The 20,223-nt window shown below is 35.5% G+C and overlaps 1 protein-coding gene across 4 annotated transcripts in view; it reads left to right on the top strand.

The window, feature by feature from the left end:
* The window catches only part of SUPT3H (SPT3 homolog, SAGA and STAGA complex component), a 390,182-nt gene that overhangs the window by 221,516 nt on the left and 148,443 nt on the right, over positions 1-20,223 (top strand). The gene's annotated exons all lie outside the window — the stretch shown is intronic.

Here is a 20,223-nt window from a genome sequence, read left to right as displayed (position 1 = left end):
TGCCCCCTTTTATACTTACAAAGAGTCCTAATGTGACTAAATCATGTGATTAGCTAACTGAGAGTTTTTGAGTGATTTCTATTGCATGCAAATTTAAACTTTCTATAATGGCCAACTTTGAGTTGACTTCTGCCCTTTTCTCTTTCCTCATTTGTTCATTCATATTTTTCTTTAGCCCATTATTGTCATCTCAATTCCTCATTTACGTCAAGTTTTATGCTATCTGAGGGTCTTTGCACATATTCTTCTTTCCAGCCCTCTCTTTCACCAGTGAGTGCTCCTTGAATGGCTAGAGCCCTGTAATCCTTGAGGTCCCAAATCTCAATTAAAATGTCACCAAGTAAGAGGCATTCCTTGACATCCCTATCGTAGGCTCTACATCAGCAACCCATTTTTTCTTTATATCATTTATTTTTACTTGTAAATTTTTGATTTATTGATTTATTTATTTTCTATTATAAGGAAAGGTCCTTGAAAGCAGACAGTTGTTTTTTTTCAATGTGATGTCCTAGCTCCTAGAAAAGTGCATAGTGTACAGTAAGCACCTAAGAAGTATTTATTGAATAAATGAATGAAGACAAATTGAAAGCCAAAACTTGCTTTATCCTGCTTTTGTAGGACAAGAACCAAAATAGCCACCTGTTCTCTTTGAGATTTCTGTGCTGAAATCAATACTAATCCTCTTTTCAAATTGAAAAAATAAATTGCATATCAAGAGATTTATACCCAATTATTTTACCTCACATATGAAGGAGGGAAAAATATCTCAGGAGTGGAGAGGGAAAATAATTTATATATCACAAACTCAAAGTGTGTGCCTTATTGTGTATCTGTATTCTGGATTTCCTTAGCACTATCAATATCTTTAATTAATTATACACCTTAAAGTTGTGGGCTCTTCTGTCATTCAGCAAGACTGTTGGGAATCAGTAGTACCTAATTCATTATTTGAGAGCACCTGAGAATAGAGTACAAATACAGCATTTAGTGTATTGCTTAAGGATATGAATTTCTATTCAAGGAAGGTGGTTGTTGTTTTATATATGTGTTTTTTGTTGTTCTTTCTTTTAAGAGCTATTAGTCTGTGATTGTAAGGATCAAAGTATTAGGAGACAATAGGACTTTGCAAGTATATACTTTGTAAGTAACTATCAAAGTACTGAATGCTGTTTTAATAAAACATTTATAGAGTCATATCAAAACTTTTGAACAGTTAATGTAACTAATGTGTTGTCCAACTATTCTTTATCTACATGTACATATATATGGATTGCATACTTAAACTCTTAAATTTATATTGAGTTTTGATGCTTTTTTTTTTGTCTTGTTTTACTTTATAGTATAGTATTTTTTTTCCTGACAAGATATATTAATAGTTGTCATATTTTCCCATGATACTATAGGTCAGGGGCCAGTAATTTGGCCCTTTGCCTATTATAGTAAACATTTTTATTGGAACACAGCCATGCTCATTCCATTTATATATTATATACTAATGGCCGGTGGACAAAATTTGTGCACAGGGATATGTGTCCCTCAGCCTGGCATACACCCTCTCCAATCTGGGACCCCTCAAAGGATGTCCAACTGCTGGTTTAGGCTCAATCCCTCTTGCAATCCGGGATCTTTGACTCCTAACTGCTCACCTGCCTGCCTGCCTGATCACCCCTAACCATTCTCCCTGTCGTCCTGATCGCCCCCAACTGCATCCACCTTGCGGCCTGATTGTCCCTAAATGCCCCACCCACCAGCCTCTTGCCCCCAACTGCCCCCCTCACCTGACTGCCCCCAGCTGCTCCCCTGCCAGCCTGCTCACTCCCAGTGCCCCCCCCCCCAAGCTGGCCTGCTTGCCTCCAACTATCCCCCCCCACCACCGCCTGTCTGCTTATCCCCACCTGTCCCCCACATTGGCCTTCTCACTCCCAACCCCCTTCCCCCTTGCTGGCCTTATTGCCCCTAACTGCTCCTCTCTGCTGGCCTGCTCTCCCCCAACTGCTCCCCCCTTGTCGGCCTGCTTGCCCCCAACTGCCCTCCCCCCTGCCAGCCTGATCACCCCCAACTGCCCTCCCCTCCTGGCCTGATCGCCCCTTACCACCTCTGCTTTGGCCCCACCACCATGGCTTTGTAAGGACATCCAGGTCTCCCAGAAGATCTCCCAGTTTAATTAGCAGATTACCCTTTTATTAGTATAGATAGCTATTTTCATGCTACAGTGACAGAGCTGAGAAGATGCTACAGAGGGTGTCTAGCCTACAAAGCTGAAAATAGGTGCCACTTAGCCCTTCACACAGAAAGTTTGCTGACCTTTGCTGCTGACCATATGAAGTCAGTGACTGTATCTGCTCTGTTTATCACTTTTCAGCCTCTTAGTAGCCTGATAGAGTTTGACCAACTTCTAAATCCTACTGGAGGTTAAAAAGCTAAAAGCCTTTATTTTTATTTCCATAGCCATTGTACTAAAATTTAGAACATCGTGTAAATTTTATTCAAGCATAGGAAAGGTAAATCCTACTTGTCCAATAAAATTTTATTAGTTTTGCATGTAAGAATTTTTTTTAAGTCAACTGATGGAAACAGATTTCAGAGCAAAAACTAAATTTTCTAATATTACAGAAATATTCATATATAACTGTTAGCAAGTAATTTTTTTTCTGCCCTCGATTTTGACATTTGACATTTGGTATTTTATTTAAAAATATATATATTTTATTGATTTTTCACAGAGAGGAAGGGAGAGGGAGAGAGCTAGAAACATCGATAAGAGAGATACATGGACCAGCTGCCTCCTGCACACCCCCACAAGGGATGTGCCTGCAACTAATGTACATGCCCTTGACCAGAATCAAACCTGGGACCATTCAGTCCGCAGACCAACACTCCATCCACTGAGCCAAACCGGTTTCGGCGACATTTGGTATTTTAATGTTGATTTTTGTTTAAAGCCTTTCACACGTTTAGAAAAGTAGATTTGAAATATTTAGATAATGCCAATCCACATATTAAAACAGTTTTCTTCCCAGAGGAAGTATAGTAATTTGTCCTTTTAGTGGTATTGTGACAACTGCATCTTTTTCTTCCTGTTTCTTGATCCAATGTAATTAAATAATAGATTTTATTTCATAACTTCTCAGAAGGAATAAAGAGGAAATTATGTTCAGCAGACTTGTTTATTTTTTTCCATGCCCTTCTAAAGTTTAAATGGGATCCTTTCTGCACTAAGGGAAGTGAAATAGCCCTTTCAAATCAATGTTCTGTGGAAATAAATGTTAATTAAAAAATACACTTTAAAGAACAGAAACATAATTTTCTCTGTAAATATCTGATGGTTAAATCTAAATTAGATGCTGCTCTGAAAATAATACTAAAATTTTTCATAACTATTCAATCACCTAAAAATCAGTGCTATAAAGTACAATATATACACAGTGAAGTATAATTTCACTAGTTGAAAACTTAGTCCTTATCAAATAAGCTTTGATTTTTATATCATGCTAAATATTTAAACATTTTAAAAATCATACCTTCTCTTCAGATTGTATTTATATACTATATTCAATTAACTTATTTATCTTGAGAAATTATTTCCTCTTAGCATCATAAAAATAATTATGGATTTAGAATAAAATCCTATTGTCTCAACAAAATAACAACCAGACTATTATTTCATATTTGCATAGAATGTAATAGCTCTTTCTGTATAATTTGAAGGCAAAGTAAACTCAGGCACTTTCCCAGCCAATTTTATTCAGCAATTTTAGGTATAATGAGGTAGAAAATACAAAAATTTTACTTTTTATTCTGATAAAATATTCAATTCTGATTATTATGAAAAATTATGTAAAAGCAAAATGCAGCCTTATAATATAAACTAGAGGTCCAGTGCACAGATTCGTGTACCACTGGGGTCCCTCGGCCTGGCCTGCAGGGATCGGCCGAAACTGGCTCTCCGATATCCTCTGAGAGGTCCCATATTGTGAGAGGGTGCAGGCCAGGCTTAGGTACTCCACTGGTGCATGATTGGGGAAGGGGAGGGAATGTGGAAAGTCTCCAGAGTGTGTCTGGCCCGTCTCGGCCAGTCCCAAATGGAGCTGATCAGAGGGGTCAGGGAGGGTGGCTGGCCGGGGAGGGTCTGCAAGAGGTTGGCCAGCCAGGAAGGGACCGCAGGAGGGCTCCAGGGTTTGTCTGGCCCATCTCCCCCAGTCCCGATCAGCCAGACCCCAGCAGCAAGCTAACTTACTGGTCAGAGCATCTACCCCCTGGTGGTCAGTGAGTGTCATAGCGACTTATCAAATGGTCAGAGGGACATTTAGCATATTAAACTTTTTATATATATTGATAGCTATTCTAATCATTGTATGTTTTCTTTTCACTAACAGTTCCCATATCCATCTTTGTATGAGCTATTTGTATTATACATACAGCTCTTTCATTTTGGTTTTATAATTTGTCATTTGTTTGTTTGTTTGTTTTTTAGTGCTAGTAAAACCTGTATAAAAAATAGGTTGTTGAGGGGGCAAACTGAACAATTAATTTAAGTATCTTCTGAATAATCCAACTAACATTTTCTCTATCAAGCCCAGGAAGAAAAATTTTGGACTGTTCATATTATAAGTAAAACTTGAGTAGTTTTTGTAAAATAATTTTTATGAAGATACACACACACACATTTAATATTTACCCAAGGATTTATCTTATTGATTTTTAAAGAGAGTAGAAAGGTGTGAGGGGGAGAGGGAAAAGAGAGAGAGAGAAACAACATTGATGTGAAAGAAACACATGGATTGGTTGCCTCCAGCTTGTGCCCTGACCAAGGTTAGGGATGGAGCCTATAACCGAGGTATGTGCCCCTGACAGGAATCAAACTCAGGACTTTCAGTCCATGGACCAATGCTCTATCCACTAAGCAAAACCTGCTACAACTGAGATGGCTTTTTCTTTCTTTTCGATAAGTTTGTGGTATCTACTGTCTGTCCTCATATTTCTGAAATTTCACAATGTTACACCTAGGATGCTTTATGTGATATGAACCCCATTGATTCTTCTCTGATCTCATCCCTAACCATTCTCCTCCCTATAGCTATCTTAGCCTCCTTTCTTTTCCTTGATCATATGCAAGCATGGCCTTGCACAGAGTCTTTGTGCTCCCTGTTCCCCAGCATGCAATGTTCTCCCTGATATTCATTGCCTACCCCCTTCTGGTTTCTGCTCCAATGATAACTTAATAATAAGTACTTCCCTGAACACTCTGTATAAAATATACATAATAACCCACCACCACCCCTGTAGCACACCTTATCCTGCTTACTCTTTTTATTTTAACATAGGAATAATTATGACATATAAATATGTCTCCTGACCATTAAAAGTTAAGCTCCATGGCAGCATGAACTTAAGTCTGTTTTGTTTAATGTTGCATCTCTGTTGTTGAGAATTGTGCCTGGTTCCCAATAAATGTTGTGAATAAGTAAGTGATGTGACTTGGTATGCTTTTTGATCTTTTATTATGTCAGCAATTAGATTCAGTTTGGAATATTGTGGTCTTCAGTTTGGGGAAATTTTCCTAAAGTATTTTTTAATAACTTCTTTACCTCATTTTTTCTCTTTCAGAAAGTTGTATTTTGGGATGTTGAACCTGAATAATTCTCCAACGTATCCCTTCTTATTTTTATTTCTTGTCTTAGTTAATTACTTATACTATATACTAGGTTTAAGTGCTTTGGAGAAATTAAAATGTGAAACTCTCTACCTATAGTTTCTTGTGAATCTATAGTAATTATTGACATTTATTTGCAAATTGTCAATGCCAAAAAAGTACATTGTTTTTTTTATAGTTCTTCACTTTTAATTCATAGTTATGGCAATGACAATACATAACTAAACAAATTATTTGAACAAATACATGGTATAAATATTTATGTGGGACAGGAGAAACACCAGAATCTATAAATATATGACACCTGAATCCAGGTAGTTGGTGAAAATTTATTTTCCTACCTGTACTCTTACCTATAAGGAGGCAAAGAGCACAGCATCTACTGAGGCTCTGTGCTAACACCTTTCTCACTAACTCCTACATTCATCCTTTAGGACAGGAAATGGTAAGGGTATGACAGAAATGAATTTTTCTTAATAATATGATATCAAAAACTGTGCCAGACACTTTGAACATATAATTTAATATGGTCGTTACCTAATTCTGAAATACAAGTGTCATTATGTCCATGTTTAAAATGGATTGAGGTGAAGATGCATTAATTAGCACAGTTCACACAACCAGTGTCAGATCTGAAACATCAACTGATAACTTTGAATTTAATTAAAGTCTTAAATGCATGTTAAGACTTCTAAAATAATTGCTGTGTGCCTAAGAGCAGATCTGTATGGACCATATGAAAAATTCTTCCCCTATTTCAAAATACAACTCACTTACATAAAGATATTTACAGAAATTTATCAGACTGTTAAAACTCCATAAAACTATATTAAACTGCTACTTCTGTTTATTGGTTAAGTTACTGAATTTTACATATTTAAGTATTAGTTTATATGAGGAAACTATTAAATATTAGTTTACATGAGGAAAATGGAGAAATTAGCTTTCTACTGGATGTGGGATACAGTGGAAACAGGGAGTTATTGTCCAACCGACTTGTTTAAATCCCATCTCAGTCATTTAAATGTTCTGAGCTGCTGTTTCCTTATCTATAAAAAATCTATAAAATAGTAATATAACTTAACCCATAGAAGTTTTATAAAGATTAGAAGAACTAGCAGTTTTTAAAATATGTAAAATATTTCAGACATCTTGTAGTGTATTCAGTAAATGCTAGTTTATGTTCTTGTTACTCTTAGTATTTAAGAGTAACCTTTTCTTAAGTTAAATCTTGGCATCTGCAATGACAAGTTCTCCCACTGGCTCACGTTATTTACCTGGAGGAGGACACTTCCCACCCATTTCTATTTTAAATGATCTGCACAAAAATAGTTTTAAAAGGGAACAAAAAACATTCTACTTTACGTGTTTTGGGGGAAAGTGGCCCTGGTGAAGTTATCCTTGATAAGTCTTTAGACTTTTATGTTAATGGACATGTAATGTTTGTACCTCCAGATCCACTTTTCACCTGCCGCTTTTTCTGTATCCTGGGAGGCTCATCTCCAGCATCTCTCTTGCCCTCTAACTTGTGTTGAGTTTGTGCAAGGTGCCAGCAGGAGAGCTGAGCAGGGGATGAATATAAGGCCCAAGTTGGCTTCTCCAGCTTTCAGGTTCAGGATCAGCTGCCTTCCCCTTAACTCTCTAAGCCAGCAAATTTCAACCTTTTTCATCTCATGGCACACATGATCTAATTACTCATATTCTGCAGTATAAGAGGATTTCTAGTACCAAGAATTAGCCAATCAGATGCAATCTTACTATAGGACTTGTCCAATAAGATGCAACTCTATGATATGACCTATATATTTAAGATTCAATACAGAGCCTTAACACCAGATGGCTTTTTTTCCCCCCTTGAGTTAAAAGGTACCACACTATCCCTAAACCCTCATTACATCTTTGTAAATAGTTTATGTGTAAACTCTTATCCAATTACCTAGTTTAACTATGCTATTTTTTCTTTGTTTCCAAGCCCCTGACTGATAAATATATCCTATACTAGAGGCCCAGTGCACGAATTTTGTGCACCAGGCCTTTAGAATTTAAATAAATATCAATGATCCTGTTTGTGTCATTTCCAGACACACATATATCAGCTAAGATCCAACCAGATAAATTCTAAAAATGGAGGGTTTTTTTTCCCCCCTAAATCCTGGTTAGAGACTAGAAGGCACAATTTGATTTACCTTTAAGCTGGAAATTCATCATGGCTAAAATACAATTGAACTAGCATGAGATGTGTAAGCATATTTTCATTAAACATTTTAGGTAATCTGTAGTAATAATGTCTTTGAGTTTCTTTTCAGATTAGTAACCTTAAGGTAGTCTGTGGTTTTCTTGTGGAACATTTGCAAAGGTGTTATTCTTCATCATAGCATATAAATCATAGTGCTTGTTTCCTATTTATTTGAATATTAGTATAAAACTTATTTGATTTTCAGCATAAATGTGTTTAACTTATTAAAATATATTTTTATAATAATCATAATGCCTACTGTCATTTATTGCACATCTTACCTAAAAAATAAGCACAATTTATAAACTATGTGAGGTTAGGAATTGTTTTGATTTTCTTCTTATTGTTGTTTGCTTGATTTGCTTCGCTTTGCTTTGCTTCTGATTAGCTTAATTTCTAGATTGAGCCCAGTGATTCGCCTCTACTAGGTGCTCAATAAATATATATCGAACAAACCAGGGTCTAGTGTTCAGTTTAAAATAGTGATTTTTTTTTAGCCACCATGCTTGCTTACTTCACTCTATCCTCACCTATAAGACTAGGGTCTGAAGATTTGCTATATGTAGCTTCTCTTTTAGCAATACCACTACCCTAAAAATTCACACAAAGAAGTAAAAAATCAATATTGTCGGGCAGATATTATGTTTTAGGCATCATCTTTTCTCTTTATTTTTTCTCCCTCAGTTGTTCTTTTTAATATCCCTGCAAGACAACTGCTATAACTCCTGTATTTCTTTGTTTGTATGTTTAGTTACTGGCTGCATTCACACAGAGCCCATAATAGGCTCCAACAGTGCTCATCCTTCTCCTGCAGTCTCTGTGCCTATTTCCAAGTACCAATCATACAGTTTCTTATCTTATGTGACTCCTGCCAAATGGTTTGGCTACCATTTCACTTCTTTCTGGAACACATTGAAAGTTTGCATTCTGGAATGGAAGCCTTATTGTAAAGATATCTTTACCAAATAGGGTGGTGAGCCCTAGATGGTTTGGCTCAGTGGACAGAGCATCAGCCTGTGTACTGAAAGGTCCCGGATTCAATTCCAGTCAGGGGCACATGCTTGGGTTACAGGCTTGATCCCCAGTAGAGGGCGTGCAAGAGGCAACCGATCAATGATTCTCTTTCTCTCCCTCTCCCTTCCTCTCTGAAATCAATAAAAATATATTTTAAAAAAAAACAAAAAACCACAAACAACAAAAGAGGGTGGTAAGTGGTAAGCTGGCTGAAGTTACATACAAGGTCCCTAGGAAACACAATGGAAAGGAGGTGATATTTGATATGTGCTTGCGTTAGAGGAGACTCCAGGGAGGTATGACACCTCAGATGCACTCTCAAAGAATATAGGGTAGGTCTTCTTTCTCAGAATGAGACTTTCAGTATTGTTGGGTGGTTGTACAATTTATTTTGGTGTGAATGAATCTCAAGAATGTCCTGTCCCGGGAACCAACTTTAATATGTCATAATTACAAGAGTTTCATCAAAAGGTTGGTGAAGCTTGGAGGGCTCAAGAGCTAAGCCACACATATGTAGTTTACCTGTTGGAATGGCTGGAAAGGCACTTCCCAAAAACCTGATATGATAATCACTTGCTGTCAGACAGCTCAGGGTATTTCATTGCCTCATGTTGGCCAAACATCTATACAGCTGTAGGCTATTCCCCAATCTGACAATGCTTCTGTAAACCCTACCCTTTGGAACCCTACCCTTTGAAGTGTATTATCTCCAACTTGCCTTAGGACAAATTGTGTTAATAAAAGCACAGGCTCTTAAGTCAAGGGTTAGTCTTTAGCTACTTTAGCTGAAGCTCCTCTGACCTCCACTGCCTTTCAAAACTATCTTTTGTCTTTGAACTCCTTCTTAATCATCGATGCATCTGCCCTTTCTCCAGATTGCTGTACCCTTCATTATGTTGGGACAAGAACCCCAGCATTAATGGATGCCCACCCAGGGGCTCCAATAGTCCTGGTCTTGGCATTAGTAACAAATCTAAAACATTTCCTCTGCTTACTAAATTATAGTAAACTCTTTTCCCCTTTTCTTTTCTTTTCTTTTTTTTTTTTTTTTTTAGTTTCTTGAAACATATTTTTATTTTTTTTCAGAGAGAAGGACAGGGAGAGAGAAATGGAAATATCAATGATAAGAGAGAATTATTTATCAGCTGCCTCCTGCACACCCCACATTGGGGATCGAGCCCACAACCAGGGCATGTGCTCTGACCTGGAATCAAACCTTGACCTGGAATCAAACCTTGATGTTCAACCACTGAGCCACACTGGCAGGGCCCCTTTCCTTATGTAGACTGCTATTTCATTTAATTCCTAACCAAGAATGAGTCATCCCTAGCAATACCGTATGCTTTTATAGTGTTTTCTAATTTTTCTGCTGCCTACATCACATTATTTCATTTGATCTTCACAGAGACCTGTGAGTGTAAGAAGATTTGTACTATATCACCTTTTGAACACCTTTAGTAACCTTTTAAATTCATAAGTGGAATATAGGATTGACATGTGAGCCTTAGAAACCTAACTTTTCATTTAGCTTTACATATACTACATCTAATTTGACAAATACTATATACAGCATTGATTTGGATACAGAATTTGAATAAGGGTAACTTTCTCTGACAACTGAGGGGAAAGTATATACAAATTATCTCTGTTCAATAGATTATAAAAGCATAGGGAAACTTGGAAATGGATAGGCACCAACCTCTTCTGTGCATTAATAATTGCATCACTTTAATCCCATTTTGCAACTGTCTTTGGCTTTCAAATGTAATGAACTATTTGGTAGGATATTGGAATAATTAACTATATCACTTGCTGATTTGTGTACCATGGTAAACACTGGGGTACAATAACATATGAATGATAAATAGGATTTGTGGCTGTTTTCACTGGTATAGCTAAGTAGATTTTCCTTTGAAAATTGACTCCCATCTGCATTTCACTAAGTTGTACTATCTTTTCTTGTGATTCTTCTTTTTATTTCTTCTCTCATATATGTGATTAATTTTGGAGCCAAAAGTAAACTATGCCTAGGGTTAAATACTGGAATCAGAACGTAGGAGCTGAAAGGACCTTTCGAGCTCATTTGATGTCCACCTTTCTTTAGTTCCCAAATGAAGATACTGGGGGCCAGAAATATCAGCTAAACTGTTCTGTTCAAATCTATATCTTAAGAAATATATTCACACTAAGCCATGCTTTATACTTTATCTTGAGGTGATTCTACATGAGAAATGATTAAAGAAGCTATTAGTTCTTTATCAAAAGAAACTCATGTACTTTAACCTTTAACTTTAAGTGAGTGCTTACTTTCTTAAAACTTGTAAGGAAGTGCTTCTAGTGACATATACATATGTGTATGAGTGTATATATATACATACAGATATACAGGGTGTTCCCCAAAAATGTATACTCACTTTAACAACTGATAGCTCAGTTTTGAAAAGGAAATGTATTTTAACAAGCACTGCCTTTATAATTATTCAAAGTGTGGGTGTATATATATATATTTTTTAAATATTTTTTATTGATTTTTTACAGAGAGGAAGAGAGAGGGATAGAGTTAGAAACATCGATGTGAGAGAAACATTGATCAGCTGCCTCTTGCACACCCCCTACTGGGGATGTGCCCGCAACCAAGGTACATGCCCCTGACCTGAATCGAACCTGGGACCTTTCAGTCCTCAGGCCAATGCTCTATCCACTGAGCCAAACCGGTTTTGGCTGGGTATATATTTTTTGAGACACCCTGTATATAGGTATTTTAAAAAATTTTATGAGAGGGAAAAAGTTAGGATGGTTTTGGAAACTTCTTAAAGTAATGATCATTTAAAGATTTTTTATTAAACTACTCATGAAATCAATTTGTATAGTGCAATATGTGCAGATAATTTGCCGAGTTAGTTAGACCATAAAATGGAGGTAATTTAAATGCTCTGGAACACGCCTCAGGATGCTTGGCACTAACTGAAGAAATGCCCATAACTGCAGGTCATAGCAGACCCATGCCCTCCTTGTGTCTGGGTCAGGCTCGAAGACCCAGCATCAGAAACTGCCATTCTAAAATTCTAAAATTGCTACTTTCTCCATGTATTTTCTAAACAAAAATTTATAAAAATGCTTTTGCTAGAACAAGGGTGATAGTAATAAAGATAAAATTAGAAATCAGTTTTCTCCATTCCTCATCATTATTCTTTAGAATTATTTTATTCTTTGTATTTGATAATTTTTCTAATCATTATATTGGTCTGTGTGTGGTCTGGTGTAATTCAGTGCCTTATATATCCTCATGTAACCGTGAAAATATAGTATAAAACCTATGTTTATTCCTAAACATTTTAGTATGAAATGAAGTCAGATTATCTTATGAAAAATTAGGCAGTGTTCCAAAGAACAGTAATCAGCTCAGTCTTTTATCTGTTAGATTTTAGTCCTGTAGAGAAATAAGTAATGGCTGCAACTCTCACAGAATGTGAGAAGAGAACATGGTTGGAAGCACAAAGATGTCAAAAAACAAAAAGAGGAAAAAGAGGTATTATTAAATATGGACAAGGAAAGTACCTATTTTGTAGGCTACTAGAAAATGTTATGCTTCAAAAGAAAAAAAAAACAACTTTATGCTTCTAAAATTTTAAAAAATGCACCTGAAATGCATCTTTGGACTTCTAAACTATCATTTTTAGTTATGAGTAACAGAAAAATAGCTGCATATAATGATGAATAAATTCAAGATATGCTGACATCTTTCTATAATTTTAATTGTATTTTAGCTTAAATAGTTAAGTAGTATTTTAGTTTTAATAGTTAAAAAGTAAATAGTTAAATATTAGTAGTATCAATAGTATTAACTATGGTTAATTAATATTATAGTGTTTAAACTATAATATAGTTTAGTATAGTAAATAATTTAAGGTATATCATTTAAGCTGTAATCTAGTATATAAATTTAATTTCAACTTTAAAATTTTCCCCAAATATCCTTTTGCTTGCTTTCAAAACCTGATGTGTTTAGATTTGAAAGTTGCTTATGAATAACTTACATGCAGAATACTTTAAAAGAAAACTTTCAAATGGTGGTTGTTCAACTAATTTCACATTTAAATAAGAGTAACCAAAGAATTAGTTCCTTGTCAAGGTTGTTGTTCTTATACAATAATGCAGTCATTGTTTATTGGAAGTTTTTAAGCTTTGCAGGCTTATATTGATTGTGGCTGGTAATTCTTTTATATATAAATATGGATTTTTGAGGCATGAGATACTGATAATTATAGCCTTATCATATTTGTTTAAAACTTGACTTAACTGTGTTTGACTTACTATTCTAAAAAAAAGAAGAGTTAAAATGAAACTCTAAAAAGTTAGGCACATCTTTTATCAATTTATATACTTGTTTATGTAAGAGAGTGGAAGTCCAGTCATCAAACATTTGTTTAGTTCTCAGTCCTTAAGCTGGGTTTGCATGAAGCAATTGGCTTGAATGTTTTGATCCAAACCTTTTTGGCAACCATTTATTTGCCAGCAATGAAAATGTTTTGAAAGGCAAATAAATGTTTTTGTGGTTGGACTTTTCTATGCGATGTAAGGCTTGATTTAGTGATTTTACTTTCTTCTATTCTGAATGAGAAATTAATTTTGGGGAGAAAGATGAATGGCTTGGTTTTAGGCATTTATTATTCAGTTCCAGTTTTGTGTACCTAAACATCTCTCATAGTTTGCTGTGATGGTTAAATGAGATAATATGTAGAAATCACGAAGCATAGGAAGTACATTCAATAAATGTTAGCATGAAAGGAGTATCAGCTGCTGTTTAAATATGGGTGATATGTCCTTATTTTGAGACTTTCTTAAAACCCCACTAAATGACAATATAATAATTTTAAAAGGTATGAACTTACAAAGACAAAACGAGAGAGGACAAAATATCAGATGAGAGATATAAAAATTTATGGAAGCTTAAAAGTGGATAGAGATGGTAACAGCTTAACAGATCTGAGAGAAAAGAAGCATTGGAACCTGAATATCAGAATTACTAGGTGTACGGGTTAATAATAGCGGATTTTGTAATCAAAGAAAACACGATAATTTCAAGAGAAACATCAAAAGCGTTTTATTCAAAGTACCATCCATTGCTAGCTATACGTTTCCCCATCTTTCAGGTAATTTGTGGTTACCGTCCCAATAGAACTTTTCTTCTTTTGCAGCAAACCATTCAGAGACCTAATTTTTCATTTCTTCATATGTTTTGAAGTACTGCTCAAAAAGTGCGTGTGCCATCAATCAGAACAAGTGGTAATCTGAAGGAACAAGGTCTGGTGAATAAGGCGAATGGGCTCATACTTCCCAGCAAGATCTTTTAACGTGTCTTTGACTGGTTTTGAAGTGTGTGATGGTGCATTATCATGAAGCAAAATTACTTTGATGCGTCTTCTGGCACATTCTGGTCATTTCACAATGAAAGCGTGGTTCAAATTGATTATTTGTTGTCGGTAGTGATCAGCATTAATGGTTTTATCTGCTCCTCTAACTGCTCTCCCCTGCTGGCCTGATCACCCTTAACTGCTCTCTCCTGCTGCCTGATTGCCCTTAACTGCCTCTGCCTTGGCCCCCATCATCGTGGCTTTGTCCGGAAGGATGTCCAGAAGAAGTCCTAGTCTATCCGGTCGAATTGGCATTTATTAGTATCGAAAGTATTATTTGATTTTTAATGTTACATGCATTTTATTTTTTTTCCCATGGGAAAAAAAAGAAACCCTCTCATTTATTTGATTAAACAAAAATAAAATAAGCTGCTAGGAACTATTTTAAAGTCCAAAGAGATACCAACTTTGTTTTAAGATTGCAGTAGCTGATACAGGATCTCCTTGTTACCTTTTCCAGCCTTCTCTGTGGACCACAGTGATACATTCAGAAGTCCACTAGCCAGCACAGGAGTTTTTAAACCCTTCTCTATTGGTTCTTCACCTCTCATTGCCTGTCATGCCTGCGGCCGGCAGTATAACATTTATGATTTAAAGTAAAAATCTACAGGGGTAAAAACCAAAACAAAAACACCCACCCTAAACGAACACCTGGTTTAAAGGTTTGAGGGAAAACCTTTGTTCCCCCTTCTCCACTTAATTGATGGGATCTGCACCACTGCTCCGATGCCCATTTAAAAGTGTCCAGAGGCAGACAGCACCACAAGATGGGCTTGGAGATAGTTTCTGTTGCCTGGACAGTTATGCCGGGGGTGCATGTCTGCCTTGGGAGGAAAGTGTACTTAGTCTAATATCAGGCAAGATGCCCATGTTAACTTCTCCAATTCTGCATTTACCTTTCTCACAAAAGGAAAAAAAAAAAAAAAATCAAACTCAACTGAGTAATGTGTTCTACATTTAAAGCATTTGTTGACCAGGCATGACAGCTAATGGGCAGTATTAACAAGACTCATTAAAAAACAAAACTAACAACAACAAATAACCACCCTCCCACCCACCTGAGTATATCTAACATGTTACTTAAAAACAACAGCTCTTACCCAACCCACCCTTTCACCTGCATTGATTTTAGGGAAGAAAAAAAATAAATTAAAAATATAACCTTACCACCCTAAAAACAAGAAAACCCCAGAAACATGAGAAACCTACACAGACTCCTAGAAACATTACACAAAACATAAAGATAAAACTGAATTATTACAGAGCTGGTTATTTAAAGAAAGTAAACACTTTGCATACATTTTAACTGAGAGAAAAAATTTTAAAAATAGAATTAAATATTTATAACATTCATAGCAAAGTGTCTGGTATAATTTAGATAAATAATAGCTATTATTACTACTAAGATTTTTATCTCTTCTAGCCAGTAAAAACATTGGTTATTTATTTCAAATGGAAAAGAAACATATAAATCTAGAAAAGTTATTTAATGTATTAAAGTCTACACTTGCTTAATGGAAGAGCTAGAACTGTAGTCCAGATTTCCTAACTCCCAGTTGCTCCAGACTCAACAGGAAAGATTCTGAGAGAGAGGATCTTTGACGTTATCTATAGCTGTCAAGTATGGTTGCAAGCAGAGCTGTGCTTTCATATTCTAACCTGGAATCTGGTCTTGTAAACAGTGCATGATAGACCAAGGGATAGAAAGACAAACAAATCTTAGGCCAGTTGACTAACCTAGTCTAAGATCTTGCCTCTTTGTGACACAGCTTTCAACAACTCCTGCCTCTTAGTATGTATGAATGTTAAGTATGTATGTATTATTTATCCTCAAAAAGGAAAGATCCAAGAAGCTAGCCAGAAACAAAAGGAAAAAAGTGCAACATACATGTTTAAAAACAAATCTTTTCAGGCTTTTAATGATTTTTAAATTATCAGATTAATTTTGTTGTACTTTTATTTACTTATTCTCCATCACCATTTATCCTCCCTATCCCCTCTTCCACTTCTTCTCACCTCACAACTGCCACACTGTTATTCATGTCCATGAGTTCTTTCTCTTTTTATTTTGCTATACTTTTAAAAACTTTTAAAACTTTAGAAAAATATTTCTACTGAATTTATGTGGGACACAGCCAAATTGCAGGGGTTATTGATTTCATGTAGCCCAATTCATTTTTATTATAGATGGTAAAACTGAAAATCATCGAGGGGAAATAGAATGTCAACATTTAAGATTTATAAACTTCCTTTTGGGAATGGTGGTCTTGGACCTATAGATACAATTCAAAAGGAAGTTTGGAAGTGAGTATGTTGGTAACTGGTTGAGGGAGATAAAAAACTTATTGACAACTACAATTAAGATATTGTAAACTGATTGTCATGCCTAAGTTAGATAATAAACACTATTTTGTATGAAGATAATTATAGATATTTTTTCTTTGAGAAAATTATTTTGAAGCCTATATTTTAAAGAAGAAAGTGGATCCCATAATCAAGAATTTCTCATAATTTATTTAATAAGTACTCTAAGTTAAGATTCTCCAGAAAAACAAAACCAATAGGATATATGTGTATAGATAGATAGATAGATAGATAGATAGATAGATAGATAGATAGGTAGGTAGATAGGCGGACATTTAGATAGCTAGAGGGATTAGCTCATATAATTATGGAGGCTGAGAAGTTCCAAGTTCTGTAGTTGACATGCTGAAGACCCAGGAGAGGCGAGATGTAGTGCCAGATCCAGTCCGAAGGCCTGAGAATAATGAGATGTTTTATTTTAAGACAGAAGGCTGGAAAACAACAATGTCCTACTTCCAGATGGGCAGAAGCAAGGTCTCTCTTCTTTAGACTTTTTGTTCTAATGACATTTTGGTCAATGACAGACCATCAATGATAGTGATCCCATAAGATTACAGTGGAGCTGAAAAATTCCTATCACCTAGTGATGTTATAAGGTCATAGTATAACATATTATGTATTTGGTGATGCTGGGGAAATAAACCTGTGGTGCCAGATGTACAAAAGCATAGTGCATACAATTACAAAGTACAAAACACTTGATGTTGATAATAAATGACTATGTTACTTATTTATGTGTTTACTATCATTTTTGTCATTATTTTAAAGTGTACTCTTTCTACTTATTTTTTTAAAAAAGAAGCTTTGCTGTCCAGCCAGTGTTGTTCAGTGGTTAGGTATCAACCTATGAACCTGTAGGGCATGATTTGATTCACTGTCAGGGCACAAGCCTGGGTTGCAGGCTCGATTCCCAGTAGGGAGGCAGCTGATCAATGATTATCTCTTATCAGTGATGTTTCCATCTACCTCTCCCTCTCTCTTCCTCTCTGAAATCAATAAAAAAATATTTTTTAAAAAAAGTTTTGCTGTCAAATGGCAAGTCATATTAACCAGCTAGCAGCCTCATACATCTTGTGTTAACTGAATCTCTTGGTTGCATCATTTTCTCTTGTGGTGATTTGATCTTGTGTTGTTTTGTGCAGTAATATACTTTACAGTACAGTACAGTAATATACTATACAGATAAAATAATGACTTGTGGCCAAGGAGCAATAGGCTATACCATATAGCCTACGTGTGTACTGGGCTATACTATCTAGGTTTGTGTAAGTGCACTCTATATTTGCACAAAAACAAAAATTCCTAGCAATACATTTTTTAGAATATGTCTCTGCCATTAAGTAGTGCATGACTGTATGCAGCTCTTCCACTGAGTGGTTGAGGCCCAGCCACATTAGGGAGGGCAATATGTTTTATTCATTCTACTGATTCAAATATTATCGTCATCCAGAAATATCCTCAAAAATAACACCCAGGATAATGTTTGACCAAATGTCTGGCTGAACAAAGTAACCATCACAAGCACACAAAGACATAAAGATAAAACTGAAATTACTGGAGCTTAAGTATAGAAAAATAAGAGATAAACAAGAAACATAATGAGAATGAAGGCATATAGGGAAATATGTCAGTCACACATTTAAGACCACATTGAAGTTAGATTGATCTTAAAGTATTTCTGTACACTATCATTTCTTGTATATTTTATAATTAACTAAATGTATAATTTTATTATAATAAAAAGTATAAATGTACTATTTCATATTATTTTAATTACTGGTTTGCTACAGTGAATAAGAAAGTATAACTTCTATTTATTTTCAAGGATTAAGAATTTGAGGGATATTTTTTAGAATATGGAATCAATCTTTTGTTTTAAGCACTTGAAGATATTAAGAGGGTTGTTGTTTTTTGGTGTTTCTGTGGGGATTTTTTTTTGTTTTTTTGTTTTGGGTGGGGGTGGGGGGGTGGGGGGGGGGTGTTGTTTCTGGTTTTGGTATTTCCAAAGGTGCTCACCCATGTTTTAAGCTTGTGTTGTTGAAAAGGAATTTCTTTATTCTTTCTGATAGATATAGAGAAATATTTCTAGAAGTAAGCTAGTGGGTAATACACACTTTAGTGTGATCACTGTAATTGGATAATTAAATTGTTCGCCTCACAGTAAAAAGAAGAGGTCAGAGTTTGGGAGAGGTAAATTTGAAACAAGGGTCACATGAGGGCCAGATAGGCTTGGTGAGTAACACAATGGTAGCTTTCAGTCCAGAGGATTCACTTCACAGGAGTCCATGGCATATTAGTGAGAACTAGCAGTACTAGTGCTAATAAGGATTCTACCTTAGGTGAGGAAAGTTAGAAAATGGGGTGGATGAAAACTCAAGGTAAAGATTTCCTGATAATTAACCAAGACACAAATTCCTGATCTCTATAATAGTTGTGTACTGGTTTTGAAAAAATGTTTTAAAATGTCTAACTCGCCCAGCATTATGCTCAGTGGTTGAGCCAGGAGGTCACAGTTTGATTCCTAGTCAGGGCATATGCCTGAGTTGTGGGCTCCATCCCCAGTGAGGGGCATGCAGGAGGCAGCTGATCAATGATTCACTCTCATCAAATATATTTTTATCTCTATCTCCCTCTCCCCCTTTAAAATCAATACAAATAAATTTTAAAAATTAAAAAATAAAATTTCTAACTCTTCATCTTTATTTTCTCATCTTTCCCACTTATTGTTGGTAAATGAACATTTTTGAGAGTGTTATAAATACAGATCATATAGATGCAGTGTGGATAAATAACTGACTAATGGGAAAGCTGTTTAGGGATATCTACTTATCCTGACCCTTTCTTAACATAGTAAAGTTACTGATATTTGTGTAGTACTTGACAGCGCTGCCTCCTGTTCTCTGTATGTGTACAGATGAATGGACATTGAGGCCATATTCTTCTTCACACTGATTGCATGTATTTTAGACTCTGATAGAAATGTTTTTATTTGTAAAATACACACATGTGTATACATATTTCCCTGGTACTCTCCCAGTTTTTAGAAAAAATGTTTAAATTTTCCTGCTGAAAACATTTAGATCTTTCTGAATAAATACATCATCTTTTAAAAAAACCTTCCCCCAAGATTTCTTTTTAAATGGTTCACAGTTAAATTTAAATTTCTATATTTAGGTAGAATTATGTTTATATACCAACCACCAGTATCCAGGAAGTTCAGTGGGAAGGCTGACACATAGGGAGTTTGTAGTCTATTTTGTAGTCTGTGTATTTAGACAAGGTTTGAAGCTTACTTAGCAAAATCGCTTAAACATTCAAGCAGAATTTCTTTAGTACAAATGCTCTATTTGACTTCTTATAATTGTTAAGATAATAGTGTGTCACTTTATAAAGATTAGTTCTCAATAATATCTGTTAGGTTTATACCTTTCAAAGAATGGTGCATTCAGAAACACCTTTTATATGTAAATATTTTTGTAATATTGGCTAGAGTTGGTTTGGTGCAATCACTATAGTGTGATCAAGTTTGAAAGAAGTTACAG

The sequence above is a fragment of the Pipistrellus hanaki genome, assembly GCF_964339955.1.
Source record: "Pipistrellus hanaki genome assembly, chromosome: 7".
Taxonomy (NCBI): Eukaryota; Metazoa; Chordata; class Mammalia; order Chiroptera; family Vespertilionidae; genus Pipistrellus; species Pipistrellus hanaki.
Note: the sequence above shows the minus strand (reverse complement) of the source record. Positions and strands in the feature narration are given on the sequence as shown.